The 17,091-nt window shown below is 43.0% G+C and overlaps 1 protein-coding gene across 20 annotated transcripts in view; it reads left to right on the forward strand.

Moving 5' to 3' along the window:
• Positions 1-16,194: 16,194 nt before the first annotated feature.
• The window catches only part of wupA (troponin wings up A), a 51,837-nt gene continuing 50,940 nt past the window's right edge, over positions 16,195-17,091 (forward strand). For 4 of the 20 annotated variants that reach the window (XM_076519617.1, XM_076519619.1, XM_076519618.1 and 1 more), the window contains exon 1: positions 16,216-16,330. The gene's annotated coding sequence lies outside the window, so the exon portion shown is untranslated. Of the gene's footprint in view, positions 16,492-17,091 lie in introns of all 20 variants that reach the window. The other 16 variants (XM_076519605.1, XM_076519614.1, XM_076519610.1 and 13 more) reach the window with 13 other exon arrangements.

Genomic DNA, 17,091 nt, shown 5'->3' on the forward strand with positions numbered 1-17,091 from the left:
TGTTAAACTATTTCTAGACACAGGGCACGCCTCGAGAAAATTACTGATATCCTCCTGCTGGTTAGAACCTTTAGGACCGACTATCGTGCCAACTCTAGCACGGAACTGGCACCTGAACACTAAAAATTACCCACCAATTTCCCAAGACCCGCACGAACTGTCTCTTAAACAAGTACCATCTACGAGCATTTACTTGTTGGGGAACGAAGGCTATTCTAACGCTAGCTACTTACAAAGTACGAAGCGTTGCCAGTAAGTCTTGATACTTGCACAGTCTTTTCGAACAGCACTTGGTCCCGGTAAATCCTTTGAAGGGACCCTCCAGGCTTCTGAGTCTTCCTAGTTTCCCGCAGCTCGCACCGATCTCCAGTTTCGCGGGAACCTTTCGAAGGATGGACGGAGCGGCTCGACTTCGATCCGACAGCATCACAAGAAGGTCTGACAGGCTGCGTGCGACTGGTCCCGTGCAAAACTCGGACGTTTCCCGTGTAGACGATGTTTTTGGAGAAACTGAGAGATCGAGGAGCTGGGAAGAGCGGGTCCAGGCCTCGAATTCGCGCGTCTCAGTGATCGAGGCCGAACTGCAGTCGGGCTAAAGTCCGATGGAACTCAGTTCAGACGAGTTTCCACTCGGAGGCCGAGGCTGCCAGGTTTGAATGGAGCTGGACTGGGATTGGTCGGGCGGACAGTGACGTCACTGCATTGATTGTCCCGCGCACGCCGCACCACGTGGCCCATCGAACGCACCCCTCTCACCCTCTTCTCGCCACCGTACCCCGTTTTTCCGACGCTGTTCCTCTCTGTCTATCTAGCTGGAAAACTGCTTAGAAGAAACAGTCGCTTTGCCAGGACGAAATTCTTGAATCCCGGATCTGTCCGGCGTCTGGTCCCAGACCACTTAAGGTCTGACTTAGGCGATCCTGTTCCCATTAGGGTTACCCGTTGTGAGCCAGAGTTTTAGCGATTCGTTCCAGTTTCGTTTTTCGACCGAGGGGATTAGGATCACTTGGATGAAGCTGGCGGACGAGAAGGGTGATCGGGGCGCTTACGCTCGTAGGTGTCCGTGGGGTAGGTCGGGCGATATCTGGATCGGAATAAATCAGCCGGCGTCGAAATTAGCGGCGCGAAGAGAATACAGGGCTGACCGTCCATTTTCGTCGTCGAAGGAGGATTCCCCTTCGGGGATGAAGGTCAGTGACGCCGGCGACCTTCCTAAATATTTTCCAATCGATAATCGGTTACCTTGTAGTCATCCAGTTTTAACTCTCGTCACCGGATAAAGATTAAGGTCGTATCGATCCCGTATCGTGATTCAATCGGACGTTCCTTACGCGAGCAACCCTCTCCTCTCACTCTCTCTTTCTTTCCCTCCCGCACTCTCTCTCTCTCTCTCTCTCTCTCTCTCTCCCCGCGCGGAGAGCGTACACACACCTAGCCGATGCTTGTCCTGAATGCCTAATTCGACCATTCCAAAAATAACTCGCCGGAGAAGCAGCCACGGTGGCGGCGGCGACAGAACCACCACCACCAACTGCCGCTACCACCACTGCCAACGCCACACCACCGCCACCCCGAGCTGATGCTCGTCTCCAGCAACCTCATTCACCCAGTTTTCTCCCCTGCTGCACTGTGCGGTGACCCTTCCTGCTGCGAGAGTCTGACGTATCTCTGCGACATAGCCTACTCCTCGGATCATCATCGCGATCATCTAGAAAAACAACTTCAGGTACATCCTCCCGGTGTACGCCATCCCCTGGCTTTCACTCTCCGTTGGAGGGCTCTCGTCGAGATCAATTTACAAATGACATTGTTCTTGTAAATGAAATCTGTGGGACGAACCAACGTCCCTTTCCGAGAACCAATCTTTTGGAGACCCGTCCTCGCACCTGAGGACAATGCTGCTCGTCAAAATTTCAAGCTGCTATGCCCCGGAGCTAGGTAGCAGGAAGCCTCTGAAATCAAATCTTGCGCCTTTCAATTCTGCTCCAACAAAAGATCTGTTAAATTTGCGGGCATAAAAGAAAATTTCTTATCAAAATAGAGAAATGCTTGCGTGTCGCGTTGAAAGAAAAGACTGAAATCAGCGGTGACATGGTCGTGGGGAATTTTTAGATTGAAGTCGGAGACCAAATCACAGTTTCAGTTCTCACGGCGATCTATGATACTCTGCTCTTGAGTTTCAGGCAAAAGTAGAAATTATCGTTATTAGCAATTTGTTAACCTCAAATGTGAACATGATTTGATGGTAAGCATGCTACAAGTAACGATAGTCACGTACATACGAAATGAAAACAGTCGCAGAAATTATAAACCAGTCGGTTTGAGAGGTCACCGAGCATCCTTTGCTCTTGGGAGCGATTGTAAGACACTAACACAAGTTAGTATACATTTTTAGTAATTTAATAAGCACGGACAAATTTGGTATTAATAAAACTGTGGCCGAGAATTGTGGTCGCGTATAGTACGAGTAAATATAAAGTAAAGGAAGTCATGTGCAGACTGTGGTACTTCATGCAAAATAAAGAGTGCTCGTACGAACTGCAAGAAGTAGATACCAAACAAAAATGTTGTTCCTCTTGATATTCTCAACCCTTTGCACTCGAGTCGCGACTCTGAGGCATCACTATAAAATTGTTGTATCACGTTCCAAAATAATTTTTATATTATCAAACTTTATTTGTATTTGAAGAAGCGCTAAATGTGTAACTATTGAATGTTACTGTAACATGTAAATATACAAATGTACTATAAATATGTAACTGTTATATGTCACAATACTCAATTTCGTACGCATAAAATGTACCAAGTCATATAATATAGAAATACTGTAAGTCAAAAAAACCATTTTGGATTTAAAATTTAAATGGCTTCTGCTGCAATAAATTGCACCTAACTATTTCTGTCAGAAATATTCCAGGTCCAGAAGAAGGGTCCACGTTCTAGAGTCCAAAATGATTGCCTCTCAGCTGATTTACAAATGATGTGGCCTGAGACCCAGCCGAGACTAGTATTGTAGCCTCTAACAATCGGTCCGAATTTTTGCTATTTCGTAAATAATTAGTGATAGGCGTAAGTCATCTTCGATTAGCGAACACGTCGGATGTTCTACGTCTCAGAAGACCTGCCCCCCCCCCCCCCTCTATGGCTCTTAGGGATCAGGGATGCTGGGAGGTGCGCAAGAGCGAGGAGGACAGCTAGATATCCAGGCAGCAGGCTACTGGGGGTTTCAGGTCGATGCACCCCTTCGCTCGCTTGCCAACGAGGGTTCGACGCCCTGCGTCGTCCCCTGACGTCATTCGAGCGCCTGACCCCGTCCGCCCCCTCTCCCAGCCGACGCCATCAGCATCGCCGGTACCGATGAAATGCCGAGCGCTCGGCGAACCAAGTTTTCGTCCTTCGCGAAACTGGATCCTCCGGCTCTTCCTTTCGCGGCCTCTGACGTTCCGCGCCAGGGCTCTCGTTTTTTAGGTCAGATTTTACGCCGCGGATCGGAGAGGCCGACGTGATTTTTAATTGGTCCCGTGACTCGCGCGCACCCCTCACTCTCATTCGGGGGATCGTATCAACCGGACTGTTTTTCTCCACCGGCGAACTTTTTGGCCGCGCTTTTGATTGCGCATCGATCGCGACGCCGCTCGATGAAATCACCGTGCTCCTTTGCCCGCAGTTTTCTTTTTCCGTTTCTTCGTTCTCTTCTTGCTTGATCCCCTTCCTCTGTTTTCGTGTCTGTAGGCTGACAGAATCTGAGAACGGTTAGAAGCTTCGAAAGTTCCTTTTTTAGTTTAGAAAATGATCGCGTTTAGAAATTGATCGCGACGCGTCTGTGTGGACCGAGTTTCATTTATTTATTTCAGGATACAAGAAGTAAAAGTAGCAATCGTTATGGTATTTTCAAACTTTACAGCGCCAGCTTCATGCAACAAACTGCTTCGAACTTGTTGGATTTTCGAGTATAGTCTTTGAATACCACGATACTTAAATTCCCAGGTTTCTAAGGATTTTTCAACCAGTTTCAAAAAAAGAATTATTTTTCTGTGAAGTACTTGAAGAATAACAAATCTAGCAGTTCTTAATATCATAAAACCAATTAACCATTCGCGGGTTGCCTGTAATAATAACAAGAGAAACTTTCATGTTGGTTGTACTACTTTGGAATAATTTGTTGATTCGCGCTAAGAGCAGTTCGTAAGTCTAAGTTTACAAATCCCGAGCGCCTAGATCCTCAATTTATTATTGCCTCAGCTCACAAGTCCTTTACTCCGCTCACTAAAAATCGAAGAATATTCGAAAACTTCTAAAAGTCATCTCTAAGACTGGTTCGATTACAGTTTCGCAACAGCCCAGCACCCGAAACAAGTTTACTCTTGCATGTACAAGTCGCATCAATTTTCAAATACCTGACGCTTCTGTGATCTCCTCTGTTTCTTCCTTCGAATTCGCACCGTGCCAATAAATATTCCAAAAGCGTATTTTGCGAATTCAACGCACGGAATCACGTGACAAGATTCGCGCCGGAGCAAGACGTCACGTTCGATCGCCGAAGTTCGGATGAATTATCGCTGTTTCCCTTGATTGCGATCAGGTTCGTCACTATCGACGCACTATCACCTCAATTTTCGTACCGCAGCTTCACATACCTGATGTGGTCTCCGACACGATCGTTCACTTGTCACCTACCAATGATAGATTATGATTCGAAAAAGTTTTTTCGCTCCTCCAATTGTGTTGGCGAACACTGTACCCTCTGGACGTTCATTTGAATTTTATAATGCGCTTCGAGATCCATTTTCATATTTGCGAACCTACTGAAATGTTACGAATTGAACTACGTCGATGAATTCTACCTGTCGGTTCTCGATCGGCGACGCTGGGTCTACTTGGACCCACTTGCTTCTTTTTCGCACCACGATAGAAAATGATTTCGAAACAGAGAATAATATACCAGCGCAATTGTTAAATTGAGAACCTTTATGCGAAATAAAAATATTCTGCATAACTTTTAGTGAGATGAATCTTAAATTTAATCTGCTAATTTGTGCCAGAAATGCGTACGATGTGCAAACTACTAATCATTCTGATAGCACTGTAACGATAAGATGAATTATAAATCCCCAGCAGCTGCCTCTGGCTGCTTACACTAAACATTGAACATGCAATTCTATCTATTGCAAAATCGCCATATGCACTTATTAATAGATTACAGGTTTCATGTATTCCGTCAGAAATGAATGTATCAAATAAGGAACAGTAAAAATGTTTAAAGACATCGAAACTACCCTCGTATTACTTCCAACCTGCTAAATTCATTAAGGAACGAAATAAACAGTCCAATATAAATATCTATTCAACTCCAGTTCTTTATAATTGGAGCATAGTTTTATTTTACATAAAAATCTTCAATCTACATACTACTTTAGTCTTCTTTCTTTTTCTATATCAATTATCTTTTACATATTATCGAAGACACTTTTTTGACATCAAGGCTGATCTTTTCACCGGACCTAACAGAAACAGCCAATAATTTGAGCTGGCTACTGAAAGCTTAGTATGTAGACGGAGCTAAAGTAGATGGATACGTGACTCTGGGTCAAAATGAACCCAGCTCTTCCGTCCCAAAAGCGAATAGTTAAAATAGAAGCAAGTGTGCAACAAAAACAGTAGAGTTATCACATCGTATCATCGCAAACGTTTAGATCGGTGACCACGGACCTGAATGGACCCGGGAGACTCAGGGACGGCCTCGGGTCATAAGGAACGTCTCCCATGGGAGCGATCCGTGGCTTCCAGGATCCCAAGCAGCGCGTCGGCCTCCGGTCCCAACAGTGTTCGCGTTATCGCTCGAATTTTCAATCGATGCCGCGAATTAATATTCTCGGCGGTGCAGTCGATAACCTATCCCTGACGTAACGCCCACGCGGTGCGGTGGTGGGAATCAAGGGGCAGGGGAGGGAGGGTTGGTCGAAGGGTGGAAACGCCGGGACGCAGGGGGCGGTCAACGAAACTGGGTCACTGGAGCTTCATTCACATTACGCGGCCATTCATGAGATTTGCCAACCGTTCGTTCGGCTTTCATGTTCCCGACGCATTTCTTGACTTTTTCGAAAACCCTCCACCACCGCCGGCCCTGGTGTCGTTCGGCGAACCACGGGTTAGGCCCGTGCCGCTGTTCCCTAATTGGCGACGGTGAATTTTACGGCTGTTTTCTAGGCTAAGCGAATGTGCCTCGACACGATCGGATCGCTGGGACACTTATGATCCCGCCAGCCTTCTCTACCGTACTTGTTAATCATTCATTCGCCAGCGTTCCTTCTTCGTGCTTCCGGTTCCGAGCGATGGAAATTTATCGCCCGCTGAATATTAAAATCTTTTTAGAACTCAATGGATTTATGCAACCCGCGCGAATTCCTTGAACGGCCTTCCGCGCGTCCTGAAGAATGATCAGCCATTTTGGATACGTCTTAAGCTTAGTTTTTCGTTCCCCGATGAAGGTGCGTTGATGTTGCGATCGTTGGTCACTTCGGTTAGAAACATTAGGTTTATTCGAACGTGTGCGTTTTACCCGATTTTGAAATGGGGATTTAATAATTTAGACGTTTTATCCAGAAAAAAGCAAAATGATATTTGTCTTCTTTTGGAAAGCTCTGAGATTTTTGGACTGAACGATTTCTTTGGAAGCGTCCCTGCAGTTCTCCAAACATTTAGTTCGAGGTTTCTCGTGCCAACGTGGAATTGTTCGTTCAATAATGTCCCCTTCTAAGAGCAGTGTTAATGTCATATGCTAATTTGCGTTCGTGTAAGAAAACCGATCGATTTTATTCTTCGATTTGCTTTGTTCTCTACGACCTTATTCCAAAGCGATTAATACGATTATTATCAGAGTTTAAGCTGTACATTTATATGCACCTGATTTCTTTTTTGTAAAATTGCACATTTCGTAAGCATCAATCTAAGGACGTTGTGATAATAATTTCGATAGAATTCTGATATATAGGGTGTTCACCCCTGGACACTGTTCAAACGAGTTCATATATTTTCCTCGACAACAGGATATTCATGGAAATAAAGAGATATGACACTGATTTTACAATCGTTTGATATGGCCGAACATAATGTAACTATGTAATAAATAAATTAATAAATATATTTAATATAACGATGAATATGTCTGTTATTAACGTTGCGAACAATTTTTCTAGCAATTTTTGAAGTTAATTTCATCTTTTGAAGCATCATAAGTATTTTAATATCACAATCTTCAGAATTGTCTAATGCATATGCAACTATTTTTCTTTTTAACCCACGGATGGCGAACGCCTTTGATTATTTATGGGAACCACAGCTTAAATCCATCACTGCTTTCAAATCAAAATCGATCCTTCGATTGAACTCACCGTAAATAGTTAATGCTGTTACGAACCTAATGCTAATAACGATAATAATTCAGGTGAAACATTTATTTACTATTCTGGGGCAAAATGAACAAGGGTTAACAAAGGGTTAACAAACACTCTACAATAATTCTTCCCACATCATCAATTTATTATTTCGATCAAAAATGTTCAGCCAAGGATAGTAATAATCAAACTGCAGGATTTTCCACAAGACTTGTCTGCATCAAAACCGAGGCAACATTGAAAAAGTTCTACGAACGAAATTGCTCGAACCTCACGGTAAGGAGATGGCTGACAGTGACCTCGGTGGATCGCAAGCTGAGGATGGCAGGGACGTGGATCGTCAGGAGATCGTCGCCGGCAGGATCCAACCCCTCGGTGAGAATTTGGGGATCCTTGGGGTAGGTCAATGACGAGAGCGACCGCGACCACAGGATAATCTACAGGAGGCTCTCTCTTCTTTCGATCATATTATTCGGATCGACGGAATCGAAGCCCGTTATCTCGACGGAGGCTGGTCCGAAAGTAGCGGAGAGCGAGCGGTTGGTGGCGTGAATTGGTTCGAGCCCGACCAGGGAATTTCTCAATAAACTTTCGAATGCGTCTTCAAGCGGCCCGGCTGGGTCCGACCGACCTAGTTTCGCCCGGGCAATGACGTCGTCTATGACGTCACGGGAGCGGAAACTGGGTCGCGAGGTCGAAGCACCTCGTCGGTTTCCCGTGGATACTTGCCCCCTTGCTTGATGGCTCGATTCATTGAAAAAAAGGAGTGGGATTTAATATTGTTATCCCTGCAGAGGGATACCCACCCCCAACCGCCCTTCCTCCTCAAACCCCTTCTGAATCGTGTTTAATCACCCTGTGAATCGGGTCTTCTTCTCGCCATTTTGGCGATTCCTTTGCAACGTTGTTCGATTGCAACAGCTGTTTCATTATTCTTCTATCGAACATACGAAACATGGCCAGAAAATTGTTCGGCTTCGAGCTCCTGGTATTCCGGATAAGAAGTCTTAAAATGTTCTGCGCCTTGGGTTCGCTTTAAAGGTTCAGGCCTCTACTTTCATGCTCTTGAACTTTATTTTTCAAAGACACTGTCTTGTAAGATAGAGCTCACTTTCTTTTGAAATTGTACAACAAGCGACGGTACAGAGTTGAGGGCATTCTTTTCCAGATCTATTTCAATGTGATTTTATAGTCATCCGTTTGCAATGGCCACTCGGATATTGATCTGCGATTTTTTCGTTGCGGTTTCATAGTATTTTAACCGAAATGTTCAAGGAATGGTTTGAATTTGTAAAATTTCAAACACAGAATAGCATCTCCAGTTTATCGCTGTTTTATGATAAAAGAAAGTAGTTGTAGAAACTGGGGTGAAAGACGCGAAAATAGAAACTTTGAAATGAGCACAGACAAAATATTTGATTTTTTCATGCGAAGTACGAGCTCTTCAAAGATCGACGTTGTTACGTATCAATTTCGTGTGCGTCATTTTACAGAGGTTATTCCATGAATTTAAACATTGTATCCATCCTGTAATTATATAAAAAAATCTAATTTCCCTTATTAAATATATTTATTATTATTATTTATTATATAAATAATAATAAATAATATATATATATATATATATATATATATATATATATATATATATTTTCCTATACAGAATTTCCTACACAAGAAGAAAATTATTGACTATTCTATGTCATCTAGATTTACTTCAAAACTTAAATATTGGTTAGGGATATATACATATATATATATATATATATACTATTATTTATTATTATTTATATAATATACATATATATGTATGTATGTATATTATATAAATAATAATAAATAATAATATATAATATTTAATAATAATTAATAATTATATATATATATTATATTATATAAATAAAATAATAAATTATGTATATATATATATATATATATCCCTAACCAATATTTAAGTTTTGAAGTAAATCTAGATGACGTAGAATAGTCAATAAGTTTCTTCTTGTGTAAGAAATTCTGTGCATTCAAGGAGTCGAACGAATTCCTGTGTCTTCAAGAAGTATTTGACGTTTCTAATTTAGCAGCCAGAGGAGACACGCGAAGGATGGTAGCAAGGACAGGGCAGCAATCGAAACTGGCCTTCCATAGGCAATTCTAAGCCGATCCAACTGGACGAGTGAACTGTCTTCATTATTTTCTCATCGTATATAATAAGCGCCGGCTATCTTTGCGATTTCCGCCGGGTATCGTGGAGAACGATACGTCTTTCCCGGTAGTCATGGAGACCGGTCAATGCACCGTATGACTTTATATCCCAAAGAGCATGGTAGATAGTACCGCAGAGGGAGTGCGGCCTTACTTCTCCGTTTTCTAGCCATCGGTCAATTTGCGTGTCAATTTCTTATGAACTCGTCTCGTTCGACTGAAAACACTCGTCGTCGACGGCCTATGCACAGTCCCCTCGTGCAATACGCTCTGTATAGTGACAGCAGTGCGCCGAAGACTAGACGCGCAACCCCTATTGATGCTCACGTATTTTATATTTCCTCCGTTGACGTCAGCGAATCGCAGCGCATACGAAAGTTAAGATCTCCGCAACCCGAAATCGCATATTCCAATTGTCCTGACTGTACCGATGATTTGCGAGCGAAATAAAAATTGCTCGCATTAATTGCAAGGCGCAGCAATTGATCGGACATTCATTCCTCACTTGAACAGTTTTATTGTAAGTTGTAAGTGTCGATATTCTTAAATCCACTCAACCCTTCTGCAGTCCGAAATTATACCCACCGATTTTTTTAATTAAACGCGTAAAAGTCTAGTGACAATGATGCTAATGATCTACTGCTAATGATCTGCATTTTACGACGAAGCTTACAGAATTTTAAAAACGCCTGTCCGTAAACTACAAGCTTCGTACACTTATTGGAAAAATATATCAGTGACATACGAAACATTGAAAATATTAAAAGAATTTGAAAATATTGCGTTGCATAATTTTCGAATTATAACACAGCTTGTCTTTCGTGCGATTAATGCTAACAATCTTCGTTTCACATGAAGCACCGCAATCTGAAATGGATCATTAATATGACCAAGCAGAATTTAAGAACGCTGTTGTACCGCTCGCGGTTCATTGCACAACCTACATTTCACCAAATTGATCTTGAAAAGATCTGCAGTCTGGGATGACTAATTACCGTGACCAATGCATCATTACGGAAATTGTTTGCGATTCAATTTCACAGAATTCGCGTGGCTGCTGGTTCGAAATAAATTCCAGAAATCCTTCGCCAGAGCCGAATCTCCATTCCCCGATCCAGCATTTCTATATTGTTAAACGAATTGAAAGGATGCATCCTGTCTCACGGTGCATCTCGATGCGTCGCGCCGAGGTAAACCGAGTGACGAAGATGTATGGGCAGAAGGAACGGTTCCATGCGAAGGTGAAGTGAATCGGACGCGTGTGTACATATAATTTTCAGCGCGCGAAACTGCGGCAATAAGGATAATGCGATATACCTTCTGTCCTAAACGACGCGTTGGCCTTTTTTCCGCGAAAACGTCTCCGGGAATAATCGGTTAATAGGTTTTTCTGGAAGGGCTGAGGAAATCGGTGCGGTGTGTCTAGACTCGACCCGGTTGGCTAACGCGACGGGAACTTGCCGTACCTGTATCTACGTACGTAGGTATGTTTGCTCGTCAAAATTTATTAGCCAACCGCATTGCGACCCAGTCGTCGCTCTAAAGTCGTTCCAAGTTCCCTTCCCTCTCCTTCTGCCAGCCGAGTACAGTTCACCGGAAACGTTCAAGTTCTGTGTAAACTATGTTGCAACCACCTCGAGTCGATTTGCGCTGAAAAAAAAACACTAATCTGGCATCGTGCGGAGAATAGGTTCTCTGCGCCCTTGGTGATCACGAAATTTCAATACTCTCGAGTCAGACCGATTGTCAGACAGATTCGATAGCTTGCTGGTCTCTTCAGAAACCTTAACGTGAATGCAGCTTTAAGATTCTAAGGATCTTGGTTTATTAGATCAGTAATTGTTTTGATTTCAGGTTCCCTCAATTAATTCGGCAATTTTAACTGTACAGAGGGTAAAAGATATCTGATATCTAATATTATTGGGTTGACAGGAAAGTAATGTTCGGTATTTCAATATGAAATAAAACTGAATTTTTTCTATACTAGAAATGAACTTTAATCAGTCAAATATCAGTCATATTTCTGGTAACTTCATGACTCTGTGCTCATAAAACTTCTGGTCCTTATCAGTAAAAAATTCAATCAAGTACGATTTGAGGCTGTCGTTATTATTGAAATTTTTACCATTTAGAAAGTTTTGTAAACTTCGAAGTAAATGATAATCCGATGGTGCAAGGTCGGAATTATATGGAGGATGCGACATCACTTCCCAATCAAGCTCCAATAATTTTGTACGTGTTGCTAAAGATGTATGAGGCCTCGCATTGACGCGGTGGAACACGATTCCTTTGCGATTTGCCAATTCTGGCCTTTTCACTTTGATTGCTTCCTCCAATTTCATAAGTTGTTGGCAGTAAACATCTGAGTTGATCGTTTGGTTGCTTGGAAGCAGCTCAAAATACACAACACCTTTATAGTCCCACCAAATTGACAGCATGATCTTTTTCTGATGCAATTCAGCTTTCGATATGGATTGTGCTGGTTCATCACTCTTGGACCATGACCTTTTTCGATTAATGGTATTGTAAACGAGATCCATTTTTCATCACCAGTGATAATTCGTTTCAAAAAAGGGCCGATTGCATTACATTTAAAATGAGTATTGCAAATACTGATTCGTTGTGTTAAGTGAATTTCTTTCAATCCATGCGGAATCCAAACATCGAGCTTCTTAAAAAGTCCAAGACATTTTATGCGATGTTCAATTGTTGTGTGCGATACATTTAACCTTTTTGTAATCCCTCGTACAGTTATATGACTATTCGATTCAATTATGGCTTTAATTTTGTCATCATCAACTTTAGAAAGTCTACTAAAATATTGGCCATCTCTAAGTGAAAAGTCTATAGAAAGAAATTTTTTGAACCAATTCTCTTTGTGAACATCGGTCGCTTTCTTGCCTGCATGAAAATAAAAAAGTAAAATCTGTCGAAAATGTTTACAGCAAACTATCACTTGTAAACAAAACTGCACGGAATTTGTTTATACAAACAAATAGAGTAACCTAAATGTGTCTCAACTACCAAAACTGAAGACAAAATGATTATAACCTTAACAAAAGAATGACCGAAATTACTTTCTTGCCAACCCAATACAGTCGATTTTGATTTCTTTGATATTCTTGATATTACAAATACAAATACCATACAGGGACTCCAACATCTACTTGCCGTTTGGGACTCATCAAATAGATGCTCAAATATTCTTGGATTCTTTCATTCATTCCATTCTGTTTTGCGTCTTGCAATAGAAATAGTTGCTACCAGGCTTCTCAATCAATTCACTAATCCTCATTCTATAGAGGCTCGAACGTCTAATCACGGTTTATAGTTGATCAAACGGATTAGTAACTGTATCATCTGTCACGGTAGATGTTTTCGATTAATTTAGATGCTAAGAATGATCGGATGACCAGACATCCTTGTGAACTCTTTCATCCCAAAATCAATTGTCGTACAAATGCTGAAACATGCAATCCAAGTTGAAACCGATCAAACGGCTATCAGATCCTCTAGAATCGCTTCAACCTGCAACCTATCGGCAATGCGCCTCTCAAATTCCAGGTGCTTCGGTTTCTCTGTTGAATACCTGGAACCAGTGGCGAGATTCTAAACGAAATGGTTCCGGTGGTTTTGAGATATGAGACCGTGGATCGACGCGACATCCGTGAACTGTATCGTTCGCAGCCTCGCAGCAGGTAGAGGGAAGAAAAACAAGGAAGAAGGCAGGACACGAACAGGAGCGGGGGAAGAAAAAGGGTGAGCCGACTGGGTGATACAGTCGTGCGGCTGTTGAGGGGAGGTTTGAGGGGGTAGGGCACGTTGACGGGGTCGGTGGTTCAGCGGGCGACAGTGCTTGTGGAAGGGGGTGGTAAAAGCGACACGGGAGAAGGGGGTGGTAGGTCGGTGATGGCTATTTTTGGAATGTGGGTCACCCATAAACCCCGGCTTGTCCCGTGACGTCACGGGATCGTCGTCGTGGCAACAGGGACGCCGGGTTAATCACCCTTGCCGTTCGGAGCTGCCCCCACCAACCCACCTAGCACCTATTCCACCCCCAGACCAGTCAGCCCACCCCTCGGGACACGTACCTGTATCGTGCGAGTTATTTTTAATAACCTTCACATTAACGCCGGGACCATGCAGAGAAAGATTTAATCCTGAAATCGCCGATCGGGGTGGTTTTTCGATCGCTGGCGAATCTTGTGTCAACTCTCTACAGAATCGGCTTTGATTGCTCGGCATTAATGATTATGCATTTTAAAATGAGTAGGCTAAACGTTGCATTATTTTCGACTCGTTAAAATTGGTGAAAAGAAAGGTAATCTATGTGACTCTTGTATCTTGCAATTAGTGTAGACGATTTTCAATTAGTATACGTCTGCAGTCTGCTCATTATTCATCCTTTATACTTAATAGCTATTTAGGAGCCAAAGTTAGGATATTTCTATCAAGTCGAAACAATATTTTTGTAGGCATACAATAAAGTTTTCTTTCCTTTGTCGAGAATGATTAACATCAACGATGTTCTAATCATCATAGTTTTCCATAAGGGTTGAATACGAACACATTCAATGATGCAAAAATTGTTTGGTTAATTGTACGACCACTTTGTTCCACCTCGTATTTTGAAAATTTGCATATTTTGTAAATATGGACATTTGCATATTTTATAAATCCTGGAATAGAAGTGATCGTCACAGTAGCTCGAGCGTATTGAAACAAATGGGAAGAGACTTTAAAATAATTAGACGTATCAAAGTCATTTTGCAATTGACCAAGTAGCGCGACCAAAAATTCTGCTAATCCATGGCATCTTATCTTTCATCGTTTTAATCTCGTCTGTAAGCAGTCTCGCTGCAGTTCAGATAACTTGATTACAAGTTCAGCTGACGAAGCAGCGATGCGTAAGCTTCCCCCGTTTCACTCGGTTTCGCATCTGCACTGCAATCTCGCAGCATAAACTGTTATCATTCAACCGTTCTCTCCATCAAAGTGATTTCCTAAAGCAAACCGATGTCACCTTTAGCATTTTGTTTCCAAGAATAATCTTGCGATCGGCTATTTATTTTACATTGTTCAATATTTTTGTATTTGTTTTGACGTTAACAATCTCAGCACTCGCGTCACTCGCCATCTTTCGTGCGTCGAATGAACTTGATTATCCATTGTAGCTCTTTTGGCAATTATCCTTAATTATCTGCCTGTCCGACCAATGGTCGGACCATTCCACTTGACCAACAGTTTACTGCTTTACCAACTTCCAACCCCGAAGAACCTCTAAATCCACGCACAGCTGCGATGGTACACGATGCATAGGGGTCCAACTGCCGGCTCCAAATAGAGCCGGCACTTTTTATAGAACTGGAAATCATTTTCTGGATCTTTGAAACTCAATCCACCTTATACCACCTCCAACATTCCAGGGTATAACGTCGTATTTCATTGCGATTTAAAAATATACGCGTCTAGATTCCACGAAGGTTACCAAAATAATTTACTTTCTGTTGGTGTTACGAACAAATAGAACAATTTACGATGTCCTTTTTCACGGTATCAAACGCTACCAATGCTGCGAGTCAGAGATAACGTTGGAAATCGTCGAAGATATTACATTGGTAGCAATCGCCTGCGTTGGGTTTAGCCTGCAATGTTTCCGTCAGCGTTGCCGCAGTTCTGTGCCAAACAGCTGCCTCCTGAAATCCAGAACGGTCCGCTAATAACATCCTCCCTCTGCCTCGACGCGACTTCTGTCATCTCTGAATCGCTAACTGGTCTCTGATAGAATCAGCTTCGAAAACGAGATATCGAATATCCCTTCCTGACGAATGAGCACACGTCACTGACTTGAATTAATGTATCCGTTTGAGATTCGTATAAAATCGCTGGACATGATTAGTGCAACGGAAGATAAAGACGTGGTCATTAACCCTGTTGCATCATTAAGATCAATCCTCCAAAGACCCTTTTAATTGCAAGATCAACATATTGACTCTATCGGATGTTTTTATTGGGGCCATTCGAAATTGGTTCGAATAACTAAAACGTTGAAATGAAATGATTCTTCAAACTACATCATTGATAAGAATACAATGTATGGCAGTCAATTATGGCAACCGAGGGAACTACATGCAAAATTGAATCAATATGGTTTAATACAATATCTTCCTGGGTACTGTAGAATTACTATAACATAAGCGACATCTTTATTACACCTTTGCGCGTTTGTGTTCAAAGATCGAATTCAGCAATGATCGCCAGAATTGAACTGAATCGTCCCATGTGCCGGAACGTTCGAAGATCAGCTGGAGCGAAGTGAGAGGACAGTGCCAATTAAATCGCGTTCCCGTTACCTCTCTCCAATCCATCTTCATCAGAGAACGAAAAGGAAACGACGAAGCCCGGTTCCTTCGCACGTAGCACGCGCGGCGGAACGGAGCGAAGCGTGTTAATACGCTTAATCGTGCGTGTTGGAACGAGCGAGCGAGCGAGCGCAGAACGGACCCGGCTCCGTTTTCAGTTTCCGATTATTTTTGGCAGAAGGCGGAGCGGGCAAAGCTCTCGCCTAAAAATGCTTACGACCAAAGGCGCGCCGCCATTGGTCGGCCGACACCACGTGAACAACCCACGATGGAGGTGCACGACGTCGAAGCAGCTGTCCAAGATCCAATATCAGTCATCATACTATCGGCGGTTAGGCTAGTCGAAGCCAGGCACAGTTCTTTCTCAAGGTAAGCGCAACTAGTCGTCGATCCGCGGCTGGAACGTCTGCTCTACGTCGTCGCGACTCCTCCGAAGAGGACACGGACACCTCCGACAACCTCGCGTCTCGTCGTATCGAGTGCAACCAGTGAGATAGCTGTGTTTATAGGATCTAGAGACCCGACTCAAGGTCACCAGTGTTCCGAGAACCCAAATTCGTACGAACCTCCGCGAACTTTGTGACCCTTCGAGACGTCCGTGCGCGGTCCCCCCGTGTCGTCGGCCCAAGAGTGACCGGAGCCCTGGGCCCTAACCCACTGGGGCTGTCTTTGCTCCTGGCAGAAGTATTCGCTCAGTGCTAAGACGGCTGAAAAACTGATTAAATGCTCTAGCTTCTCTTCTGTGTAGAGTGTCTTTAACAGGCGTGGCTAAAATTTGTTGCTGATTCGATAGGGTCGGACAGTGCCCCTTAGGGCCATTTGACTTCATGTCGGCTGTAGAAAAATACTTCACGGAAAAATGATATAGACGAGATCGAAGATTATAAATATTCCACCCTCTTTCTTTGTGGACTGCCTTAAACAGGCGTGGATAAGGTTGCTCTTCCTTCGACAGTACCCCGTACAGCAATTTGATCCCAACTTCGTTGCAAAAGGAGATCATTAGGGGAAAATGATGTCAAAGAGATTGGTCTGTGTATCTTATTTTCTCTCTTTTCATGCACAGTGTCTTCAATTGGCGTGTTCAAAAATTGTTCCACCTTCAACGGGTCTAATGGGACCACTTGGTC

The sequence above is a fragment of the Megalopta genalis genome, chromosome 3 (genome assembly GCF_051020955.1).
Source record: "Megalopta genalis isolate 19385.01 chromosome 3, iyMegGena1_principal, whole genome shotgun sequence".
Classification (NCBI taxonomy): domain Eukaryota; kingdom Metazoa; phylum Arthropoda; class Insecta; order Hymenoptera; family Halictidae; genus Megalopta; species Megalopta genalis.